This window comes from Sinohyriopsis cumingii, unplaced genomic scaffold (genome assembly GCF_028554795.1).
Source record: "Sinohyriopsis cumingii isolate HCF-2022 unplaced genomic scaffold, ASM2855479v2 utg000974l, whole genome shotgun sequence".
Taxonomy (NCBI): domain Eukaryota; kingdom Metazoa; phylum Mollusca; class Bivalvia; order Unionida; family Unionidae; genus Sinohyriopsis; species Sinohyriopsis cumingii.
The window spans coordinates 1,706,475-1,732,811 of NW_028315950.1; the positions used below are offsets into that span (position 1 = coordinate 1,706,475).

Sequence of the window (26,337 nt, forward strand, 5' to 3'; positions counted from 1 at the left end):
ACAAGGCAACTGCTACAGGTCTGCATCTATCCTATCAGTTCAAAATGCCACGGTTTTACATAAGAAAACTGAAACGGGTCTGCATCTATCCTGTCAAATTCAAATATTCATGTGAATCATTTTCATAGGTATCTATTGCCACATATTGCATTACAAAATACCTTCGTGTTCTTTATACATCATTAAATCAATATTTTTATTTTGAACGATTTCAAGCTAGTTTGTCACACATTACTTATTTATGATACTATAGTTACCTATCGGAAAAACTATTATACATCATTACACGTATGAAATATTGATCAGGTATTTTCATTTTAGCTCCTGCGTAATCTTCAAAAACTTGACGATAAAAAAGAACTTGGTGCAGAAAATAACGAGGCTGAGGACTTGGAAGGCCAGAGCTCGGACGATTACGCAAGAGGTACTAATTTTTCTATCTATACATGTTAACCTATTAATGCACGACAAACGTGAATGGTTATAAACATACCTAAATATGAAAGTATATTTATCAGGACGTAACTCTCTCAGCAGGTATGTAGATATTGTATTATATATGTAGACCGATGGATTGGCAGGAATCTAGATTCATGGGTTGGATAGCTTGAACGGTCGATGGATAGAAGAATTAGGGATGATTAGAAACATTAAATCCTTTCCTGAGTCTATAACAAAATACTTGGAATCTGAGGATATTCAAGCCAAAGTAATAATCATACATGTATTTCACACTAATATTATTATTGCAAAATGTCGTCTCTAGTATAAATTATATCTCGTGATGAAAGAAAGTCGATCTTCTTCCTGGTCTTTTAGCTCTAGGAGAAACTAAATGGGTCCGTAATGATAATCCACTCCAAAGTGACAGCGGTGAAGAATCTGAAGAGAATCACAGCCAAAACCAGAAACTTGTTGTTTGTAAGGTAAGTAAAATGTATCAAACGTTAGAATTGACAACATTTACAAAGAGAGAGAGATACATAGAGGAACAGAATAAGATACTAGCATAACAATATGTTTTACATTTATTAGAATGCATGCCCGTCAAAACACAATAACAGAAAATGCCAATGGTAAAAATTGTTTGGAAAGTTGTGCCGGACATAATGTCAGTGCCCTCTAATGTGGAGTATAAGACATCGTTCCCGACGGGGAAATTGTAATTTTAAAATTAGGCTTTCCGCTGTGTAATCAATCAAAATGCCAAAACAAAAGGTGCACAACGATGTTACGAAGTCTACATATTCTAGTATGTACCTATGCACACACGAAACACTTCCCACTGCTAAGAGAAACGTTAGCTCTTGGAATGACAAAATCTGTTTGCATATCTACAAAGAACGAATATATGTTGGCATATCTACATTGAATGAAGATATGTTTGTAATATATACATTGAACGAAGAACTGTTGGCAGATCTACATTGAACGCAGATCCGTAGGGATATCTACATTGAACGAAGATCCGTTGGCATATCTACATTGAGCGAAGATCCGTTGGAATATCTACATTGGATGAAGATCTGTTGGCATATCTACATTGAACGAATATCTGTTGACATATCTACATTGAACGAAGATCTCTTGGAATATCTACATTGGACGAAGATCTGTTGGCATATCTACATTGAACGAAGATCTGTTGGCATATCTACATTGAACGAAGATGCGTTGGCATATCTAAATTGAACGAAGATGTGTTGGCATATCTACAATGAACGAAGATTTGTTGGCATATCTACATTGAATGATCGAATTTGGTTTGACGTGTTTATCTGGTTTTATTGCTTGACACACATGCCATGTTGTGTGCGTTCATTTCAGGTCTGTTACACTACTTTTTATTTAAGACATGAAATTCTGACCGTATGACCAAATGTGGACTACAGAAACTACATAGTAATGAATTAAGTCGCTCCGGTGGCCTAAGTGGTTATAGCGCCCGGCTCGGATGCGGGAAGTTCGGGTTAGAATGCCAGCCGAGTCATACCAAAGACTTATACATATGGTACCAGCAGCTATCTCGCTTGGCGTGTAGCATTAATAGGTTAGTGTTATGACTGGTCGGCCTGGCGTCAGGAAAGCGGGACTGGGTGGGACATGATGCCACATGTCTTTCGAGCACATGCATAAATATCATCACATATATCTGCTTTTATATTGCGACAACAGCGGCAATGTATGTCACGATTTAGTAACCATATCTATATACGTAAGGGGGTCAATTCACTTGTGTATGCGAATGTTTTAGAAACTAACAAAAATATACTAACTGTTTATGTCGAAGTTTATCTATTATAACGGACTATTACCAAATTTCATAAAGTAACCCGACTAAATCAAAATGTGAAGTGACATAGCCGAATAAACGGTGTAATGCCCATTTTGTTACCACCCATTTAGTTATCGCGAATTAACCAAAACATGAAGGTACAGTTTCAAAAAGAATACATTCAGTTGATCATCACCGCAGGTTTAAAAAAGTGAATCTTATTCGCGCACCTTATAATAGGCACTGGACAAAGATACATTACGTACCGGACACTGGACAAAGATTCATTACGTACCCGACACCGGACAAAGATACATTACGTATCCGACACTGGACAAATATGCATTACGTACGCGACACTGGACGAAGATAATTACGTACCCGACACTGGACAAATATGTAGTACGTAAACGACACTGGACAAAGATGCATTACGTACCCGAATATTAAGCGCGGTTTATTAGACTGACATTTATTGATGGTAGAAGATGCTGCGAGAAAAGCGCACACAAACAATTTTAATCAAAGATTAATTTACTGACCTATTAGTTGTATGTCGTAATCTCTCTCTCTCTCTCTCTCTCTCTCTCTCTCTCTCTCTCTCTCTGTATAACGTTAATATTAATAAACGTAATAACATGAAAAGTGGACTAATAACTTGTATTATGTGTAACAAGTTCTCTTCATGCTTTCTAACTGAGGTAACATACTTCCCTATGTACCTACCAACCTCGTACAGAATGAGTGTAGTGATGTGTTTTGTTTTCAATCAAAATTAGCCCTATTTTCCTTCCGTTTCGTGATCTTGGATGCTGACATAAATATCTGCTAACATCTTGTCACAGAAGTACGTAACCCAGCAGGGATTCGCAAACCGATGCATGATAAACAAGACCGGTTATAATTTTGTAACATGTTTATTATAAACACAAATACAGAATTATTAATTGTGTAACATGTTTATTCTAAACACAAAAACAATTTATTAAAACATCTTTGTTCTAAACACAAAAACAATTTATTAAAACATATTTGTTCTAAACACAAAGCCAGTTTATTAATGTGAAACATGTTTATTCTTAACACAAAAACAGTTTATTAATTGTGCAACATGCTTAATATTAAAACAAATACGGTTTATTAATTTGTAACATGTTTATTAAAACACAAATGCATACAGTTTAGTAATTGTGTAACATGTTTATTATAACACAAATGCAGTTTGTTAATCGTGAGAGCAATAGGCTTAGAATTTCTAAAATTGAAAATTAATACTAGTTTTATTCTTATAATATTCAAGTCCTTGATTCAGCTCATAAAAGGATAACAAAATTTAAATGATAATATCAAGAAAGTTAGCAATTAAAATGTACTTACACGAAGTTAATTTAATGAGCAGTATAAATAATCTTTGAATATTTATATGGAATCCACTCCATTGAGATATATCTATAAATATACCTTTCGAAGGGAATTTTTTAAATATTGTTTCTTTCAGTTACTGGATTCCTGTTCTATCAGATCAATAATTGCAATTAACTAATAAGTTAAATTGGAATTGTTGTGATGTGGGCTGTTACATTTTCACACATTCTTGTATATATGGGCTGCGAGAATTTCAATCTTCGAAAAATATATCGACCTGTATAGTTGTTACCCCTACCTCAAACGTTTCCACCGCTTACGAAGTAGTCCTTGCTTCCAATCCATTTCAACGCCATATCAAGTTAAATTATATCTAATGATACGTGGCTATGTTAGATTTGTTCATTTGTAAAGTTGATATATTCGTCGATCCCGCAACTATAACCGCACCGCGATCCCCACCGTAGAGAAAAATCAATAGCATTTTTGTCCCGACATGAGTCAAACACGATAAGAAATCAATCAAAGTACTTTATAACCATCGATCAAACACTACAGAAACCAAATTACTCTATGTTCATAATTCAATCACGCCCATAAGCAAAATTTATCTGTGCTGGATATGATTCAGACACGCCCAGACACAAAACAACTCTGTGCTGGATTTTCTTCAAACACTCCCAGAAACCAAATTACTCTGTGTTGGATATGATTCAAACACCCCCAGAAACCAAATTGCTCTGTGATGGATATGATTCAGACACGCCCATAAACCAAATTACTCTGTGTTGGATATGATTCGAACACGCCTGAAACCAAATTACTCTGTGTTGGATATGATTCGAACATGCTCTGAAAACAAATTACTCTGTGCTGGATATGATTCAGACACGCCCAGAAACCAAATTACTCTGTGTTGGATATGATTCGAACACGCCCTGAAACCAAATTACTCTGTGTTGAATATGATTCGAACATGCCCTGAAAACAAATTACTCTGTGCTGGATATGATTCAGACACGCCCAGAAACCAAATTACTCTGTGTTGGATATGAATCAGACACGCCCAGAAACCAAATTATTCTGTGTTGCATATGACTCAGACACGCCCAGAAACCAAATTACTCTGTGTTGGATATGATTCGAACATGCCCTGAAAACAAATTACTCTGTGCTGGATATGATTCAAACACGCCCAGAAACCAAATCAGCATATGTCTACGGTTTAAACAAGATTATAAACCAAATTAATATAATCTTTACACGTTCCAAACACTCACAGAAGGTAAATTATTATATGTCCATGATTCAAAAAATGCCAAGAAACCAAATCAATCGATGTCCATCAATTAAATACGAACATAAACTATATCAGTATATGTCCATGCTTTAAACACGACCAGAAACCAAATTAATCAACGTCCATACCTGTGGTTACAATTTGTACGCACGTGTTTGCACTTTTGCATTGGATGTTGCAAACAAAATATAATGATCTAATTATTAAACTGACTTCCCTAAGCGCAATATTTATATTCCAGAATTAGTATTTACATTTATTAATATTTGAGAATTAGGAGTATATACCTTTATTATATTTTTATTGCAATTTATCACTTTTCCAGAATAAGAAGTATTTTTTTTTTATTGAATTTGTATTGTACTTTATTAATATTCCACAATTAGAATCATATAGTTTTATCATAGTTTTATAGCAAGTGTCCGAAATTTAAAACATAATATGAATGGTCTCAAACGCACATACTTTTCTCTTTTGTCGCAAGTGCTTATGTCAGATTAATTTGCAATGCACCACTGTTTCATAAACGACAATTACTGCTAATCTGCGTCTATCCTACCAACTCAAGACATTACGATTAAAAATAGCTGCTACTAGTCTCCTACCATTTCTATAGACCACTATTTCATTTTAAACAGCTGCTACGAGCCTGCTTTTATCCTGTCAATTCAATATGGAGATGTGCGCAAGATCGATATCGAATGGACAAAGAGACGTGGGTTTCATATCGAATGGACAAAAAGACATGGGGTCCATATCGGATGGTACAGATATGTGAGGCCCAGATTATTTTGACACTTAACTATTCAGGGGACAAAAACCTCTTCTCACTAAGACTCATTACAACATGGAGTCCCTAGGTCTCATTACATCACTGCGTTGCTAGGAATCATTATATGGTAAGGGCACTAAGACTCATGTCATCATGGGGCCACAAGGACTCATAAATAACGGGGTCCCTACACTCATTACATAATGGGGTCGCTAAGACTCATGACATCATTAGGTTACTAGGACTCATTAAATAATGATGTCGCTAGGGCTCATTACATCATAGGGTCGCTAAGACTTATTACATAATGGGGTCACTAGGACTCATTACATGATGGGATCGATAGAACCCAATAAATCATGACGTCGCTAGGACTCATTAAATAATGAGGTCACTAGGACTCAATACATCATAGGGTCGCTAAGACTCATTACATCATGGCGTCACTAGGACTCATTTAATCATTGGGTCACTAAGACTTATCACATCATGGGGTCACTAGGACTCATTAAGTCATTGAGTCATTAAGACTCATTAAATCATGATGTCGCTAGGGCTCATTACATCATTGGGTCAATAAGACTCCTTACATCACTGGGTCACTAGGACTCATTAAATAATGAGGTCATTATAACTCAATACATCATAGGGTCGCTAAGATTCATTACATCATCGGGTCACTAGGACTCATTAAATCACTGGGTTTCTAGGACTCATTAAATCATGAGATCGCTAGGGCTCATTACATCATGGGGTCACTAGGACTAATTAAATCACTGGGTCCATAGGACTCATTAAATTATGAGGTCGCTAGGGCTCATTACATTATGAGATCATTACATTATGAGATTAATACATTTAGAACTGATGTGATCATATTAAAATCAGGAAGGAGAAAGAATTTAAAGCTTTATAGCCTACTGATAAACAAATTTGGTCCTCTAAAACTATCTTAAAGTTGTATACATCTTTGGTGATTCTGATGGCTGAACCAGGCTCGGATGTATCTTATTTTGTTATGTATAACGAAGGCTTTGCTGACGAAAATTGTTTTAAAGATCAGCTATGCAGCGTGCTCCGAAAGCTATTTAATTAGCAATCCGACGTCAATGTTTCTATTATATTAATACAGTCTTAACGTTATAAAGGAACATAGTACGATTATGATATTTTCAAGTCCGGATATTCGTGCATTTTGATTGCAACAGTGCAGTAATATTTTTAAAAAGAAATAATAATATCCTTTACAATCCTTGTTCCTTTGCATTGTATGCAACACTAAGAATCATAACTGTACCAGCTGTAAATCACATCAAACATACGGGTCTTGTACATAAAAGGCACATTTGTATGACGAATATGTTGGCCAGTCCTTTCACTGGTGTTTGTATACAGGATTGTCAGGTGGTAGAGAATGTATTAAGTGTCGTCTAATTATATATGGAGTCTATCTAACAAAGCAGATTTTTTAATCTTCTTTAGCACATCATGTTGATAATAAACCATCAGGAATGCGAAGAGATATGGAGTTACTGTCTTCGCTAGCACAACAAGCTAATGACGCAGCGTCGGGAAAAGAAAGAGACCTTGAAGAATATATAGATAGACGACTAGCTGATGAATTCGAAGAGCCCGGAACTCACGAATTTATGGACATACCATCTGATATGGACGAAACCATATACAGATATTGGTAAGGGCACACTTTGAGAATATAAACTTTTCAAGCAAGTCAAACTCTGACAGGGGAAAAACGAATTTGCTTCCAGAAAATAAATGCTAAATATAATAGTCAAGAGAATATTTGGAATATTAGGTATGTTAATAATAAGGGGGATGTACTAAAAAGAGATAAATAATGGAAAGAAAAAGAAACAAAGTTAAGGAAACCATAGAATAAGTGATCTACGTAGCATCTACTCTAAGTAAATAGTAGCACAGGTATAGCTTGTGGATAATAAACTAATGCTTGACTGGAATGTGAAATTTGCTAGGAACATTAGATGTGGTTAATTTAGCCTAATTCCCCTTGCCTTTTCAATTACAGTAGCTAGTTACAGTTGTGAATTTCGAGATGATTTGTTTCACGAATGAGGGCTAGTGGTCATTCATCTAACACACACGTGTGTGTGTATATTTGTAGCCAACTCACAAGCAACAGTACATCAAGTCAGGATTTAATGGGATCTAATAATCATTTCCATATCTCAAGGCCACCGATGCAAGCAAATAACAACTGCAAACAAAAAAACACAAACAAAATATATATGTAGTGTTGTGTTATTGACACAAAATGTATCAGAATATAATTCTAATATATCCAACCATGTAGAAAACTATATGCTATGAACTATTGATGTTTTGTCAAATGAGGAAAATCAAACAAACATGACGAGAACACAATTTGCGTTAGACCTGTATATGTGACCTATAATATTTACCATGGAAAGGAAATTTAACATCATATATCAATGATAGCAATGAAAGACAAACCAAAATGTGACCCAGATACGTTTAATTTATAATTATAATCTAAAGAGGAATACATTACGAATGGGCTTACATATATGCAGGACCTATCCTTTAACGGCATCTCCGCATAATAAAGGTCATACGACGCAAATGGAAAGAAGAATTATACACGTATATAACGCAACATTTGCAACAAAACAGTAGGATTATAAACACTTCCTAACAAAAGCAGATATAGAGTGTAAACAAGTTTTAATCATGCACCCAACACTACGAACAATGTGGTAAGTACAATTTTACATCACCAATAAAAAGTTAAGTTCTGAAATGGAAAGTCCAAGAATAAATATCCATCCTCACCAAAGTAACCATGGAACCAATTCAGAATGACACGATATACACACTTTATATGCAATATCATCAAACGGTTCGTCCACCTTACTAAATGAATTTGGAGATAGATTGACCAGTTTCTCTGTCTAACTGTAACAATATGTGTCCTTGTGTTTGCTATATTACATTTCTTCGAAAATTACCCCTCCAAAAAACCCAATAAAACAACTAATGCAAAATAAACATTCATAACATAAATATTCATAAAACGGATAGTCATACCAAATTATTTGCGAAAATAATTTCGATTATATCCCAGTTGTTTAGAGTATTGATCTTTAAAACAAAATGTTAAATGAATTTATATGTGAAGGGACCTGCCATAGTAATTCATATGCGAAGGGACGTGCTAGATTAATATGTGAAGATACATGCTAGATAGATTGTATATGTGATGGTACGTGCTAGATAGATTTTCTATATGAAGGGAAGTGCTAGATAGATTTTATATGTGAAGGGACGTGCTAGATAGAGTTTATATACGAACGAACGTGTTAGATAGATTTTATATGTGAACGGAGGTGCTGGATAGATTATATATGTGAAGGAACGTGCTAAAATGATTTTTATATGTGAACAGTTGTGCTAGATAGATTTTACTTGTGAAATGAAGTTCCAGATATATTGTATATGTCAAGGGACATGCAAATATATTTTACTTATGAAAGGAAGTTCCAGATAGATTGTATATGTCAAGGGACGTGTAGAAAGATTTTATATATGATGAAACGCGTTAGACAGATGTTATTGTGAAGAAACGTGCTAAATTGAATTTACATGTAAATTGACGTTCTAGATAGTTTTTATTTGTGAAGAAACATGCTATATATATATATATATATATATATATATATATATATATATATATATATATATATATATATATATATATATATAGCAGCAGAGGGGGCGAATCGGACATTTTGTCCAATCGTTATTTTGCTTAATTATTACTTTCTGCACTCAACGATCTAGTGTCGTCAGCGCCTGGTAAAAAAAAAACGACGTCGGTCCATCCTACACGATGGTGACGTCATTTGGTTTAATTAACACCTTCTGCGCGTTGATCCCCAGCGTCGTCAGCGTCCGGTAAGCACATCGACGACCGCGTCGATGTCATCGCCCCCTCTGCTGCTAAGTGGTTATTTACAATGAAAGTCTTTATGATCTTACAAACAGAGTGATCACTAACTCCTCCTCTTGCAGATCAATTAGGTTATTTGACTGATCGGTAATTCTAAAATTAATTCTCGTTAAAAACCGATCATGGCATCGCATATAGACCGGATTAATCGGACTCTCAACGATTAAAAATCCCGGAGGGGCTGTTGGTGAAAACGAATAAAGGATATATCCCTGTTGAGCCTGATTTGATTGCTTGGTATCTACCTGGTAACTTCCTTCGATAGCATCACACACTAGATTAATCGCTATCACCGATGCAATATTTACGTTGTATGGAGCAATATGCCTACCACCATCTCCGTTATCGTGTCTGAGGATAGTTGATGGGGGGGTGTCCGCGGGTGGATTCTCAGGCCATCCTAGTATGGTTCTTATTGAACTGTTATAAATATCAACCATATACCCCGGTGTGCTTATTTCAATCGTCGACGATAACGTCGGTTCATGAACCGTAATAGCGATTTTTGATTCCTTTCCTGTGATCGATTTTATCCTGCGTTGAAATTCTTTATTGATTTGTTCTATTTGGTATGACCCAGTTGGTATTGTAACCTCCTCCCAGTCTGGGGTCCCATCGGGTTTATTTGTCCGTGCAAAAACCAGCGAGTTATTAGGTTGTTGTCCGTTAAATGCGTCCGCTCGGATATTAGGCCAACTGTGATATACTCGCAATTTTGCCAGTGCTATTTCCTTTACTGGAACCGGTGATGGAAAGTTTACACTGAATTCGGGTTTCGTTGACGTTATTGATATCATATTTGTTTGTACCGGAGTGGTGTTCTCCGCGATCCGCTGAAGTAATTGAAACCCTTCCGGGTTCAGCGACATTATTATTATTCGTTGTCTTTAGTGTCTAATTTCAACAACCAGGTGGTTTCGGCTTCCAGTTGAAAATCCTCGATTTTTGACATCGCGGAGCTATACAACTGGACCATCGTGGAGAATTCAACATCGGATACGAACAAATTATCAATCGATAACGAGATCAACCCGGATAATTTCGAGTATGCGTCGGATACTATTTGATGTTTTACTGTATACTCGTTGAGTTTTTTCTGAAAACACGATGATATCTTCCTAGTGATTGCGTTGGCAATTCCAGCAACTGTTGTCATCGCGGAGACAGCGATTGGAACAGCGATCGGGGTTATCGTGGTCACCGTGGATAAAATAACACCGGCGCCAGCTACTATACCCGACACCGAGTACACGACCGCGTCGATGGCGGTTATTTTACGACGGTATTTTTTTATTTTTACACGGTATTGTTCGGAAAGCGTTTTCAAGTTCGCGGAAAATTCTTTTGCGGTATCGAATCGATATTGATGTGACGTCGGTGATACCTCTGATTCAACTTCCTTGGTGGTCATTTTTATTTTAAAAGGGCTAGTGTTTTTAATTACTTAGATTCGCTGCAAATTCCACATACCATGTAATGTTTGCCCGGGCTAGATTTCTATCAACGGCATAAATTGTAAACTGTTCAGTTGCGTTCCTGTCTATAATTGTTGATATTGTATTGTTAAACCCGGATGAACTCGACGATAATATATTAAACTGCATCATTGAAACCAGTGTCAATCGATAAATACCCTTAACAGTTGCGGTAATATTTACTGTATTCTGTGTAGGAGTCCAATCGAATGATCCATGCCGAATTGTGTATACTGTGTTGATGATGTTCTCATGAGGGATTTTTATTTTTTCGAATTGCTCTGCTACTCTCGGTAGTCCGTCTTTAATCGCTTCAACATCAGTTTTAATCGTTCCTATTTCCTGTATATGCGTGTCCACATCTTTTTTGTTCGCTGCAACCCTAGTAATGAGTGTATTTATTTCCTGTATATGCGTGTCTATACTTTTTTTGTTCGCTATAACATTAATTTTGAGTACTTCTATTTCCCCTTCATGCACGTCTATACTTTTTTTGCTCGCTATAGCATTAGTGTTAATTGTTTCTATTCTCTGTCTATGCGCGTCTACATTATTTATGATCGTTACAACATTAGTTTTGATTGTTTCTATTTCCCGTGTATTCTCGGTCATACTTTTTTTGTTCGCCGCAACATCAAGTTTGATTGTTTCTATTTCATATGTATGCACGTCTATACCTTTTTTGTTCGCTGCAACATCAGTTTTGATTAATCCTATTCCCCGCCAATACGCGTCTACATTTTTTTTGTTCGCTTCAACATCAGTTTTGATTGTTCCTATTTCCTGTGTATGCGCGTCCACACCCTTTTTGTTCGCTTCAATATCAGTTTTGATTATTCCTATTTCCTGTGTATGCGCGTCTATATTATTTATGATCGTTGTAACATCAGTTTTGATTGTTTCTATTTTCCGTCCATGCGAGTCTACATTATTTATGATCGTTGCAACATTAGCGCCGATTATTTCTATTTCCCGTTCATGCGCGTCTACACCCTTTTTGTTTGTTGCAACATCAGTTTTGATTGTTTCTATTTCCTGTCCATACGCAGTGATATCATTTATAGTTATTGTGATTTCATCCGGCTTGGTATTTTTTTTACCAAGGAATTTATCAAAGTTGTCATCGATCCTGTTAACATTTTTTCGTAACGTGTAAAATTGGCCCGACAGCGTCGTAAACTCCAAAATAGTATTTTTTATTGTTGCAAGATTTGGTTCGAATACTATCGGGTACCCAAAAAATCTATCGATAGTTGTTTTCACATGCCCTTCGAGTTCGATTATTGATCTATTCAACCTTATACCACCGTCTCGGATTAATTCTATCATTCTCTCTATCTCCACTATATTTCGACCCGGTTTGAGTCGTCCGTCGCTGGTATACAGCGCGATAGTGTTCTCGTCGGCATCACGCTGTCGTATTAAAACATCATTCAGTGACACATTACCGGATTTCAATTTACCCTGGCGGTCTTGAAATACAACTATTTCATCTGGGTCAACACTGGTTAAGTTCAACGTATCAGCGATTTCATCCTCAATTAGTTTTTTTATGTCATCGGTGGCGGCTGTTTCCGTGGATTCTTTCAGCGCCGAAACCGATCGTCCCCAAATATCAATCATTATTATTGTAAATGTTATTCTCTAAAATCCGTTGAGCTTCTACGACCCCACTAGTGTATTCGTTTACAACCACATGAGGTGGTTTTCGCGCTGATGAAATCGCCGCAAGTACGTTCAATACCTCACGGCCACATATCGGTGGGTCACTTAATCGCTGTGTTGGCAGCGTGGAATAAAAAACCCGGGCTGAACACGCCCGGATATACCGCATGAATTCGTTTGGTGGGGCTAACCCGTATGAATCAAAATAGACGATCGCACGCGGATCAATCGCGTACGCAACCCAATGAGTTCCCGCTCCGGAGGATCCATCGAGGTTAATTATGCCGGTTTCAATATTCCTTGGTGCCGCCGGTAATTGATCCCTCATAAAAACACCTCTGAAGTTTTTTATCGCTAGCGCGTTTGCGGCGTCTATTAAATCAAAATTAGACATTGGAGTCATAGACTCAGGAGTCATTGACTCCCGAGTTAATAAACGGTTCCCGGTAGTCTTAGACCCTTTCCCGAGTACCATGAATACGGAGTTCCCGGTAGTCTTAGACCCTTTCCGGCTACGGGTCGTTTTTTTTTGTAGCCTTTCCCGGTTGCCTTCTTCAATGCCATCCCCGCCGCGGTACCAACGGCCCCCAACGCCGCCGCCTTAGCCACTGCTGGTGCGGCCGCGGCAATCAATGCCGGAATCGCAGCTAACAGCGGAAATATCCCACCGGTCTTTTCCATGTTTTTAATTGCTGCGGCCGAAAAATCTATTTGAACACCCTTTTTATTCTTCATCGCATCATTGAAATGTTTTATTTGACGCGCCGTCAACGATATCTTATGATTACCACCCGCCATCTGCGACGGCTTCAGCGTTATTGTGGTTCCGCATTGTTTAGCCGACTTTGATCGTAATTTCTTGACTTGACCATCGGTCAACTCTACACTGACGACACTATACGACATTTTATTGTAAACGCGTTTTGTGCTTTCAATTACATGTTTTCCACTGGCGCATCAACGATTCTCATTCGTCCACCAACACCTTCTAGCAGCATTGATTTATCGCTGAGAATGACAGCAACCGCTCTATAATTAACACCACCCGGGGCTATACGAGCTCGGAAGTGTATATCAACGACGGATTGTCTCGTTAAATCAAGATGTTCCAGCGAAAAATAATAAATCGGATACAGTTTTTTAAAATCAAGTTGTGATATTTGCAAACCAGTGTCGACGTTTTGATCACGACCCATATATGACAGCAATCGATGATACACACGTGCGACATGGTTGTCACCGTAATTAAGCTGTATATCCTCGGATGGTTCCTGTTGTCCGTTTATTCTCAGCGAAACCTCCATGACTCCTAATCGATCAAATATCATATGGCTGTGTTCTTGATTACCCAATCGATTCCTATTCTGCAGCGCTATGAATATATGACGCGGGGCTGAAACACCCTGTTTTGATGCCAGGTGCCATGTAAACGTATCGGCGACGTTATCCTCTTTAGCATCAGTTGTTACCGCTAGCCAACTCAACAACGATTTCCCTCCCTGTTCCATAAATGCTAACAATCGTGCTTCCGTGGTAACTGATGGAGTCAGCACCGGCATCCACAATGCCATTTTAGTTAAAACGACTTTACCGGCAGCGACGCCAGCAGCACGCCATATTGCATTGTTATCATCGCCCCTTCGCGTCAGCGCGATTGTATGCTTAGCCCCATAGATAACCTTCCTGACATTTCTGCAGAATCCAAATATGTGATGGAGTGGAATCGCGCATGAAAACTTTCGGCGTGGTCCTTGCAACATCCCTACTCGTGTTGCGAATCCTAGATTAAAATTATCGTTAGTACTTTTTATAATATTGAAATTAGCGCCTGGTCTTGCTCTGCGGTCTGGGTTAGCTGCTTCAGCCTGTGGGTCAGTTGCGGTATCTCTTTCCGCCAGCACGTTGATGTACTGAATATGGTCAGCGTTATCGTCGGTGTCCTTCGCAAACATCATAGATGGGCCCGCCGATCTTGTATAATCATCCGAGTATCTCGCCAACCCAATTATCGTTGTTGCAACATCAACCTCGCGTTCTATTGATTCAATTTCTCGCCCGTCAATAAGATATCTGGCGCTCTCAAATAACGCCATGATACCGTTGTTGACGAAACCAACTCGAACACGAGGGTCATCTGCGTATGGTGCATTATCGGCGGCATTTGTCACGAGTTCTCCCTCGATTTCGATAAACGCTTCACACGGCAGAAAGTATTTACTGGTATCTTGGACCTGAAGTTCAATTCGCGATCGTAGGTCGGGTTGCGCTGCATAATAAGAATAATATTGATAATCACGGACAGAATCATCCCTGCGCACTGGGGCGTCCATATCAAACGCGGGATCAGCGGTTCGCGCAAACATTCTATTATTTATCATGTTGATGTTTTCAATTGAAATCCATCAACGTCGTTTTCGTCGTAAATTCTTCGAATTTAAACCACTCCCCGCTATCGCGTTCATGAGCGCGTTGGTTGCCGCATCGGCGGATGGCGAAGTCGCCAACGACTGAGTCGTCGCCAACGACTCTAATTTTTCTTCCACGGCGTTATTTATTACTTTACTGACATTTGCAGGCATCACTGTCGTTGATGGCATCTGTTTTCTTTTTGAGAATCTCTTGGATTTCACCAATGACATTAGTTTGTCCCGCGCGGCTGAAAACGCCCTTCCGGCAACATCTCCAATGGCACTAATACCCTTATCACGAATAACATCAATAGCCTTCATTCCTAATTGTTTGGCTAACGGCGCTACTTTTGGAGCCATTCTTGTAAATAACCCCGCAATGGTGCTACCGAGACCATCTCCATAGTACGCGCGGTAAACAGGCAATCGCGAGTTTACCACGTAGACGAGTACTGGTTTATCATGGTTGTAGTGTATGATCATCCTTATTAAAAACACCAGTTTTCCAATTAATCATCCACGAGCTCGTCTATGAGCGTTCGATATGCATTAATGTCCATAATACCGCCTGTAAATAACCGCTTGCAAATATCAGCGGCCTCATTGATTATTTCCGTAGAGTTATTTCCGGCTCGTTTTCCTCCGATTAGTACTTCCAGCCGTGATATATCACTGAGAACACTATTAGGACAGGTAACGCCGTAGGATTCTTTACCAACAGAGTATCCTTTTCCTTTTTTTGGTGTTATACTCTTAACTTCCTTGTGGAATGCGTCGTAATCGGATTTACTACGATGTGGTAATGCATCTTTATGTTTACTCGCTAAATACACTATTCTTGCCCAGTCCTTTAACGACTTTATATTTTTCTCGTAACCGCTATTGATATGCTTCTTATCTCGTATGCTCTTAGCAAAATTGTTGGCAGCAAAATTAATTAATTCTTCCCTGCTGCTGAAGCCTCTAATTTCATCTATTGTGCTCTTCTTGAGTACAATACGGGGTATATTCCCCTCTTTTTCTTCCGGTATTTCTTCTTCTGGTATTTCTTCTTCTGGTATTTCTTCTTCCGGTTCTTTCGCAGTAGCACCTAGTTCTTCTTCATCGGCCATTGTAACATAGGGTTCTTGTGGTTCGGTTATAGCGAGTGGTGGCGGCCTCCGTGTTGTAGCAGCCGCTATTTTTGCAGGAAGTGTTTCTAAAGACCTTTTTGTTTGTTCGGTCTGAGCCGCTATCTTTTCAAGCGCACCAAGAACGGGTACAGTTGCCGCCGTAACATCTTTGGTCGCTTTAGTTACCGGGGCAAAGAGTTGCTCGCTTCCAACAGTAAAATCGGTTTGTAGTTGCTGCCGCGTTTGAAGTTGTTCTCGGACCCTATCTCGTAACGGTATAAACTTTTTAAGCGCTGCTAGCCGCTCTCTGGCTAGCCGAGTAGTAAGTGATTCGCCTACCATTATTGCAATTGCGAAGCAATTTCTAATTTCTCGCCGGAGTTTTCGTCTATAATCCTTCTAATGTTTTTGATCTTGCTAGAAATCTCCCGGCGTCGTTCATAAACACGTCCGAGTTTTTTTCGTATTATTTCAACGGCAGTAAATAGTCCAATGAATGCATTTGCGTCATTGTGGTACAAGTTTTCATTAATCGTATGTTGTAATCGTTTTATAAAAAAATACTCGCGGGCCAGGGTAAAACGCCCCCGTTTCGACTGTTCGTTAATAATCTCATAATCGGATAATATTTTTTCACTGTCGAGACCATCAGATAATTCAATTCCTTGATTTTTTAATTTTGAAATCTCGGCTAATATATTATTGATGTCTTCGATATTCATTATTCTTATAAAACATCTTATTTCTAATATCAAAAATTTTAATAAAATTATTGGGGGTCATTTTTGACCCCGTTTTTTGTATGGACAGTACAATGCCGTAGATCTCCACTCGAGTGTTGTGGCAGATTACAGGCATACATAGACGGTACAATGCCGTAGATCTCCACTCGAGTGTTGTGGCAGATTACAGGCATACATAGACGGTACAATGCCGTAGATCTCCACTCGAGTGTTGTGGCAGATTACAGGCATACACATATACTTAATTAAGGACATTCATATCTTGGAACCCCAAAGCATACATCTCCGAGAGGGAGGCCTAGGGTGACAAACGTCATCGTAGACCGCCCAGAAGATATGCTTGGGGGACATCACTACATGGATGAATATATTTACAATGAAATGATTGATGGATGATGGGACGGCACAAGACAGCACAAACATAAAACGGCGGGGCGGAACTCTACGGCCAATTCAACCAATCAAAAGCAACCCAATTAAATTAACCCGGTTGCATGATTGTGAACAAAAGACAACCACACGCCCGGGTCAAGAGCGTGGGTTAGTTTTGATTAGTTGAATTGGCTTTCGAAAGCCCCAGGCTTATAACGAGTCATCTTATATATAAAGTGACTAATACAGCGGCGTCAGTCACAAGGTGTGTGTTAATTTGAATTCCCTTGAATCGTTGAATCCTTAAATACTTATTAATGGTGTTTCACGGCATTTAAATGGAACCAAATACTCAAATAAAACATTAAAAAAAAGAATACAGCTGTTAGATAACAGCGTGTATTTCATTAGTTTTCATCGTAAAATGATTAATTAATCGCAACATTAATTGGACTTCAAGGACGTAACTCTTGTCATGCGACGCTATCACAAAACGAGTTATCTCCCTTTGATGTTATATATGAAAATCGAATTCTGTGACCCGTCTTTTTTGAGATCGCTGTTTTAGTTATATTCTCCGCAACATCTAGAACTGATTTACTACAAATATCGAAGTATTTACCAGCCGCATTCATAGAGCGAAATATTTTTTCCTCGTGCGTTATTGTATCAAATGACTTTACGGGTTTTGCCTTTCTCATCCCTCCTGTTTTTCCAAATTTGGAATTTTGACTCGGTGTAACAGCTCTTAGATTACACAGTCTGTTATTTTGAGGACATCCATCAATGTGATCAATAACGAGACCGTCGTTGATCAGTCCGTTAAACGCTTCATACACCATCCTGTGAATAAGACAGATTTTTTTCCCAGCATTAAATCGCAAGTATCCGTGATTATTTACGGTACCAACCGGCTTCTTCAGTCTGCGGTTTCTAACAATACCGTCGCGAGATGCCTCGTAATTAACAAACACAGGGTGAGGTCTGAACTCTTGGTCCATTTGTATAATAATACTACTTGTCTAATTTATTATTTGGTTTAATTATAAACCTTGCAATGTAGTCCTGAGGAGTTTTGATGACGAAGTCTGCGGTGGGGTTGATGACGGCGTTTTTTATTCGTTTATCGTAATAGCGTTTTAGTTCCCTGTATCGCTTTCCGCCACAATTGATACACAACTGTGATTTTCCTCTTACACCGACGTGGCAAACCAAGCACGGGAGGGGGCCAAGAGAACCATTACGAACGCTTTGTAAATGATACCCGCAGAATTCACCTCTACATGATTTATTGCACGGGGTTGTCGACCCAATCATCAACCATTTGCATTTATTCATTATACTATATTCTTTCATTTAAATACTTGTTTTAATTATATGGATGAGTTCGAGAGATTAGCAGTAATTAAGCCCCGGAAAAATATTAAGTTCAATCTCGATAGAGTCCTCAAGGACACACCAAAAGCGTTAATAAACGATAGAACCCTGTTGAATAAAATACGCGATTGTATCGATGAATTCAAACGTGATGGTGCATCTCATAGTTGGTCAACATTTCGAATTGATGGCGTTGTTGATGCTACCATGAACGACAACCGCGCAGCAACGATAATATCACAACTTGACGGTAAAAGGTATTTCTTCAGAGTAAAATTCATTGTCCGGGTGGAATCAGGCGATTGGATCATGCGTGATAAATTTGAACCAGTTCTCAGCGACAAGAAAACAGTCACTGTCAGCCGCGACTCCAAGCCGGGGTTGTTAACCGGAATTGACAAACCATACTATGAACGAGCGTATCCTGAAACAGCAGTTGTTTATGGAATATACCCGTTAAATAAGAAACCTGATATCGGAAAACTGAAACCGATGAAACAGTCAACTGGGATAAATTGTGTAGCAGAACGAATAATAGAGCATTTTACAAATGCATGTCGAGGAAACAAATTGACTGATTTACGACGTAGCAAAATCAACCAGTGGGAACTAACCGTAAAAGAGCGTGGAGCAACCATCAGCGACATAGCGAGATTAGAAACATCGCTGAGATTTCCAATAACCGTTACAACGATAACCGGTGAAGTATTATACGAATCGAAGTATAAATCGAAGGGAGCCCCAATCAAAATTATTGATCATAACGAACACGCATGGACGCCCGTGATCACAATATTTCCACGGGATAGAACAGTAAAGTATATACCCGAAGAATTCCTGGGAGAACAATTCTCCAAGGACGGTTTTCTCGCGGAGAGGAAACTATTTGATGCTATTGCCTACTTGTGTAAAAACGACCCTGTATCAGTGTGGTTACTTCGCAGCGCTGAAAACGATGCGGATACCTTTGATCAGTTTGTAAGACCAAACGGCGAATTATATCGCACTGAAGCATTTCACAACAGGATGAAAAAAACCGCCATAGAATTTGAGGAGCATGATGAACAACTGCTAACAAATTGTTTTACGATTCCATCGGTTGTAGCTCATGTTGCAGCAAGGAAAAATGCGTGGAGACCAACGCTCAGGGAATTTCTACCGGATGTACAATCCAGTTGTTTGGAATACTATCACGGTGGACTATGGAACACTGAATACAACCGCGACGCTATGATCTCGGTTGATATGGTTGCCTGTTATCCAGCGAGTTTTCTCGGGTATGGATCCGCCGCTGAGTATTTCAAACGATTTGGACACCCCAGTCATGAAATGACTCGTGTTGCTATTAATGGACCACTGCCTGATTTTGATTTAACCGGATTCGCTCGCATAGTATCATTTGAATTCGCGGCAGGACTCCATCGCTGTTGCTATATTTGGATCGGTAGACACATGGCTGAAAAGAAGTGGCTGCCAATAGCGCTGCTACGGTATATGATTGATTGTAGCATGCTAGTTTCGTTGATTGTCAGTGACGCGATTATATCATACCGGGCGCAGACTGAAGTCTGGTTACCAGAACCGGAGCGTCTAGATAGCATAATTGACGAATCCAGAAAAAACATTGATGCCGACGAGGAATATATCATCGAATGGTCCAGGAGGATATTTAACCAACGAAACCGCGAGGCAAAAGATCTCGGTAGAAGAATAATTGGTAAGTTCACACAAGGTGGAAAAAACCACGACTACAAACGATATTGCTCACGGCTGATTATAGATGACGCAGAATATGATTTCGTAATCAAGGACGCAGTGGCAAAAAATAGATACGTGAACTGCAAAACAGCTTTCTTGTCCAATGGAACAAAGTTGGGTACAGTTGTTACCTACGGCGATGGAGACAGCCCGGCGTATCCACATTTGAGGGCGTCTATGCTGGGATATGCCGCTATCAATTTATTCTCGATGATAAATAGATTCCCCGATACCGCGGTTAGAGTAGCCGTTGATTCGTTTTATGTTGACGTAGCGTATAAGGGAAACGTAGCCGAGTTTACTAGTCCGGACGAGAGTTGGGGTACATGGAGAATTAAAAATGAAATACGACGCGATTATTCCCCGTCAGCAGATGTCACCGTTGAGAACAACTACTTACGCGGTGATAAATTGTCAGAATGGTCTAATGCACCATCGTGTTCTGATCCAATTTGTAGACACAAGACGGTTTATTTAAGCGGCTGTGGCGGGTCAGGAAAGACGACTCGGGCAATTGAATTATTTCGAACGCGGGCAAGTATAATCGTGCTTACACCGACTCATAGACTAGCGCGAGAGATAAAACAACGAAATGTTGACGCCGTTACTTATCACAGCTTCTTTCGATACAGCGGCGGTGAGTGGACTCCTGATCGAATGGGTGAAAAATTTATTCCTGAGGTTATCATTTGGGACGAGATATGTACTGTTTCGTTAGATACTTTACAAATGTTTCTTGAGTGGTTGCTGCGCGCGAATACAGCGGTAATCATGTGTGGCGACCATGGCCAACCACCACCATTTGTCGGCGAGGGTCCACATGATTGGTTGAGCGGGTTCGTGGACTATTATGAAGAAACCGATACTGATTACCGAGCACTTGATGAACAACTGCGCGAGGTTAAAAAATTAATCAGATTACAGCCGGATAGAGTTCAATGTGAAATAATCCGCGAGGTGATTCCGGAAACGCCGTTAAATGAATTCTGGGAAACATGGAGACCAAACGATTTGATTGTAGCGAGTAGAAAGATAGTCAGAGACACACTTCAGCGGAAATTGTTTGCGTTGCATAAGGAAAAGTTTCCAACGCGTCCAGTGCCGTTGTGTTATAGACCCGCGGACACACGGCGGCAGAACATTGAAGTTGAAATTCCAGCCCCGACAGCGTCGGGGACAAAAAAACAAATTCTTGTGCTGAATGATATTGTGCTCGTTGATATCAGCGTCGTCGAAGACGCGCTACGTGCTGATAAATCCCCGTGGACGCTAGGATACGCAACGACAATACATTCCTCGCAGGGACTAACCATCACGGACACAGTTGTTTGGATAGTTGATAATCGCATCGAATGGTCGAATCTAGTCTATCTTGCAGTGTCCCGAGTACGGAGAATAAATCAGCTTCGAAGAATTGTTGTTGACGAAGTCAGTGACGGAGTCACCAACGACAACGACATTATCGATGCAAGCGTCATTAATAGAAAACTCTCGGGTTACCGCCAACAGGATAAAAAAAAACAGCGGCGTTTTGATATTGATGCCGAATTAATAATCTCGCTACGACAACAACAGAATAATCACTGCGCGAGTTGCAATTGTATAATGAGTTGGCGTTATTCGGATAAAGACACTCGCCAATTTACCGTGGATAGGATCGATAACAGTCTCGGTCATGTCAAAAACAATGTGAGGTTGACCTGTCTTGAGTGCAATAGACGCAACGGCGCTAGTTAAGACCACGTGGGGGCAATTGAGTATCGTTAGGTATCACTTGTAGTTGCTCGCGTGTAAATCCGCGCTGAGGAGCAGTTGAATCCAGTCTATAGATCGGTGGTCTACCAGTTGATCGTGTTATCGTTGATATGTTATGTGTGGTAACACTCCAAATAGGATCGGTAGCCCTTTTTTTACCGCCTTCAAGCTCTCCTGGTTCATACAGATATCTCACGGTAACATCGCCGAGAATCGGCTTGGAAACGCTATTTATTTTTGATTTTCCGGGTATATACTCGTATTTAATCGCGTCGCTGGGCTTCATGTTGATTGCTCGGGTAATCTCGTTATTTAACGCTGCAATTACGCCTGGCAACCTTTTGACCCATTCACGAGATCGTTTTTCTTGGATGAATTCCTTCGCGTATTGATATCCAAATAACCGTTCAGCAAGAGTCCGATTGAATCGTTCAACAATTGCCTGATCACGATGTAGCGCAGTATGACCTCGTCGTATCGCGACGCTATGATGTTTCAGCGTTGATAAAACAACGCCGCGAAATTCACTACCAGGATCAACTTGTAATAGATTTGGCCAGCGCAGAGGACCTCTTCGATAAATTCTTTCAAACGCAGCGGCTACTTCAGTTGCTGACTTTGTTTTTAACGGCTCCGCTTGTTTGTATCGACTCGCAACATCAACTACGGTTAGCGCGTATTTGTAACCGTTGTCATGAGGCAAAAATAGTATATCAGCCTGATGAACTTCATTAGGTACGCTGACATCAAAGCGCGAGAAGTTGATTTGTTTAGGCGGTGGTAGATAGATTTGCCATATAGCCTGTTTGGATAACCAATTAGCCGCAGTGGTCTTTGTTACCTTTGCAGCGCTTGCAAGCTTACCAATTGCGGCCTTCCCCTTCCAGTATCCTCTCGGAGAATAATAGATGGATTCCATGTTGTTATTATAAACGCTATCGTTTTCAATTACCAGCGCGAGAAGCTCCGCTTCCAATCATTAATTTACCTTTCATAGCCGATTTTACCAACCATGAAGCCAATTTTTCTTTGAATGATTTATCAGGAATAGCATTTAATGCGTGAATTAATTTTACATCCGCGATATGACGCTGTTGCAGATCGCTACTTTTGTAAGCAACATCATGAGCATGACACGCTTTATCGATAGCGTTTATTGGATACTCACCGGGTTTGGGCTGATTTTGATCATCGAGTCTGATATCTAATCGTGTTCCGGGGCCACAGTAGCTATATCCTGGGAGGTGCTTTTCTCCTGGATACTTTGCCCACGGTGTTCCGGGGAGTTTTGATAACTTGGCTGCGATGTCACCTCCTCGCTTTTTTTTTAAAACATCTCCGGGTCTAATAGAAATAAATCTAAATTTCTTTGTACCGCATTGTACACACTTGCCAGTAAGGGCCGATCTGTTATTTCTTGTTGTAGCGGTTGTCATATCATTTGTGCCAGTACGTACTCTACACTTCACACAATATAGATCCATAATTTATGTATAGAGATATGAATATAATTGATTTTTCGGCGACTAAAACAAGAGAACCAGTTAAGCATGTTGCAGCGTTACCAAACTCGATCCGGATGATTATCATCGGACCATCTGGATCCGGCAAGACGCAATTGTTACTCAATTTAATAATGAGATGGATGAAGTGGGATAAGTTGTATTTGGTTGCTCCTAGCGTAGATGATCAACGATGCTACGAGGTGTTGAAAGATTTCAACGAGAATGCATCAGCGATCGCTAAAAAAAATGTTATTGAGTTTATTACAGATATCAATGATGCACCAGGTATTGATGATATTGATGGCGACGTTAACAATCTAGTCGTGTACGATGATGTTATGTTAGACAATCAAAAAAACCCAGCTAGGATATTTTCCAGAGGCAGGCATAAAAACACTGACGTGATATATGTCACTCAACGATACACTCAGATTCCAAAAGTAATTAGAGACAACTGTAATATTCTTGCTGTATTCAACGGCGTTGATACACACACGCTACGAAATATTTGGCAGACATGGTGCGGCGGTGACATGGACTTTAATGGTTTTCGAAACTTTTTTAGTCATGCTCAGTCGACCCCACATGGATTCGTAACGATAAATTTACATGATCCTCGCACACGATATCGTATCGGACTTGACCAAATATTCGGTTAAATTGCAAGTAGCCACTTAGCAGCAGAGGGGGCGATGACATCGACGCGGTCGTCGATGTGCTTACCGGACGCTGACGACGCTGGGGATCAACGCGCAGAAGGTGTTAATTAAACCAAATGACGTCACCATCGTGTAGGATGGACCGACGTCGTTTTTTTTTTACCAGGCGCTGACGACACTAGATCGTTGAGTGCAGAAAGTAATAATTAAGCAAAATAACGATTGGACAAAATGTCCGATTCGCCCCCTCTGCTGCTTATATAGGAAATTGTTATATAGATTTTATATGTTAACAGCCGTGCTAGATAGATTTTATATATGAACGGAAGGGATGTGGTAGATAACTTTTATATGTGAAGTATAATTTATCTATGCATTTTTAGATGTGTAGTATGGGCAGTGGGTTTAATTATAAATATCGAGAGCTAATTATAGTGGAAATGTCCATTGAAATTAAACTCGGTTGATTGAAACTATCATACAAGAAAACTAAAATGCTAATTAGTATCAAATACGACGCGGACATGTTATAAAGAACAATGACAAATTGTATTTTAATATGCATCCCACAGCTGCAACGTTAGATCATTTTATTTGCATATTCCTTGAAGGATAAACGGACATGCCAGCTTTGACGCTTTTTTCTTAGTATCTTTTTCATGTAAATTAATGTGTTTTGGAATAATGGATTCCTTTTGTTAGCAGAAAGCTGTTCTAAAGAATGGATCACATATATTCATTTTTCTTGATTTATATGTTATATTAAATATATTGATTTTGTTATATCATGTGATCAAAGGTTTACTCAATCATGGAAGATGAAAATGCAGATTGTATTTTTGCTGTCTTCATTGTCTAAGAGGACAAATGTTTCTAAAGTTAATTCTTTGAATGGAAAATGTTTTATTCGCATGTTTTTAATCATAATTAGTTCTGTTCGTTTTATTCAAAGAAGCGAAATAGAAGACAACATGTGTAGCAAATTAAGTTTCGGATACTATCTGGTCTCACACATTATTAATAGGAATTTGTATTATTTCTCTGTTTTCAGAAAACTCGAAGAAAACAGGCGTAATACCAAAACTGTCGGGAAACAACGGATCTACGATAATAGAACGACAGTGTCCTTTTGGAAAGAAACCTTTCTTAAATTCTTCAAATAAATGCGATGCTGTATTTAGAAGTACTACATTTATGGTGAGGGTTTTCCTCCCTAGTATAATTGATTTTTTTTTCCTCTACAAGAACCTGCATACAAAATATTATTTGGCAACACAACGCTACTATGCTGGGCCTTCAGATAATAAATCACCTACGTAATTAAAAATGATAATAAAGTATATATTTCTTGCACTGACAGATTTCTACCGTTTTTTCTAGACCACTGATGAAATTGTCTTCTAGTCAAAAAATGTGTCCACTTTTCCATATACACAAAACATAAGTCGATTATGCGTTTAAAAGCAAAATGAAAAAAAACAACAACACATCAGTGGGTGGAGAACAACATATCCACTTGCAATAAATCATACCTCCTTAACACACACACACACACACACACACACACAGAGAGAGAGAGAGAGAGAGAGAGAGAGAGAGAGAGAGAGAGAAAGCGCCGAAATGAACGCTTATGCCACAAGAATGACATACACACACTGATAGAAAAAGTGATATGTCTTCTTCAAAAAAGACACTTCGCACATTCATCAATTAGTTGATCAAGATAAAACAATTACCTTTAAATCCCTACCAAAAAAAGCATAAATTAAACTCTTCTATCACCACCA

General features: G+C 39.1%; 1 long non-coding RNA gene across 1 annotated transcript; it reads left to right on the forward strand.

Annotated features, from left to right (window-relative positions):
* Nucleotides 1-7,265: 7,265 nt before the first annotated feature.
* LOC149772913 (uncharacterized) lies at nucleotides 7,266-25,903 on the forward strand. The gene is made up of 2 exons (XR_016417542.1): nucleotides 7,266-7,405; nucleotides 25,602-25,903. It is a non-coding gene; the product is annotated as an uncharacterized LOC149772913 (long non-coding RNA).
* The last annotated feature ends 434 nt before the right edge of the window (nucleotides 25,904-26,337 follow it).